Source organism: Crocuta crocuta, unplaced genomic scaffold (genome assembly GCF_008692635.1).
Source record: "Crocuta crocuta isolate KB4526 unplaced genomic scaffold, BGI_CrCroc_1.0 scaffold234, whole genome shotgun sequence".
Classification (NCBI taxonomy): Eukaryota; Metazoa; Chordata; class Mammalia; order Carnivora; family Hyaenidae; genus Crocuta; species Crocuta crocuta.
The window spans coordinates 1,841,764-1,842,486 of NW_027529647.1; the positions used below are offsets into that span (position 1 = coordinate 1,841,764).

General features: G+C 43.1%; 1 protein-coding gene across 1 annotated transcript in view; it reads right to left on the reverse strand.

Annotated features, from left to right (window-relative positions):
- The window catches only part of LOC144230315 (zinc finger protein 75A-like), a 7,053-nt gene extending 6,668 nt beyond the window's left edge, over positions 1-385 (reverse strand). The window contains exon 1 of the mRNA XM_077762579.1: positions 209-385. The gene's annotated coding sequence lies outside the window, so the exon portion shown is untranslated. The remainder of the gene's footprint in view (positions 1-208) is intronic.
- Between the last annotated feature and the right edge of the window lie 338 nt (positions 386-723).

Consider the following 723-nt stretch of genomic DNA (forward strand, 5'->3'; position numbering starts at 1 on the left):
GGAGGCGGATAAAAATCATTAAAATGATCTTTGTCCAAAAGCACTGAGAGCAGAAAAATTTTGCACGTCAGTAAGAAAGTCACATGAACTCTACTATCTTGTTCATAATGAGAGAAAAATGAACAGAAAAATCCTGCCTTACTTCCCCTTTAAACCATTAAAAACCATTAAAAAAAATTCACCACTATGGGGCAGCTGCGTGACTCACTTGGTTGAACATCCAACTTCCCCTCGGGTCAGGATCTTGCAGTTAGTGGGTTGTGCTGACAGCTCAGAGCCTGGAACCTGCTTCAGATTCTGTATCTCCCTCTCTCTCAGCCCCTCCCCTGCTCATGCTCTGTGTATGTCTCTCTCTCTCTCTCAAAAATAAACATTAAAAAAAGTAAAAATCTATTGCTAGAACTTTTCTCTCTTCTTGCATTATTCAACTGAAATAAGGCACAGCTCCGTGAGAGACAANTGAAACACGGGAGGTAAGAGAAAGCATCTGCCTAAGCCACTGGAATATGTTTCAGAGCAGGTTCACATCCTTGGATGAGTCCGGTTAGGACTTAGGTTTCCTAAAAACATTATTCTTCCCAGCCTTCCTGGCCCAGTGGACTACACTGCTCTTAGTATTGAGATCCTCCCCATCAGGCCCAAGGCTGAGCATGTAATTGGCAGCATCTGCTGGTGGCACTCCTATGTGTTCTATAGAACTTGTGTGACTTGTCATGCATTTCT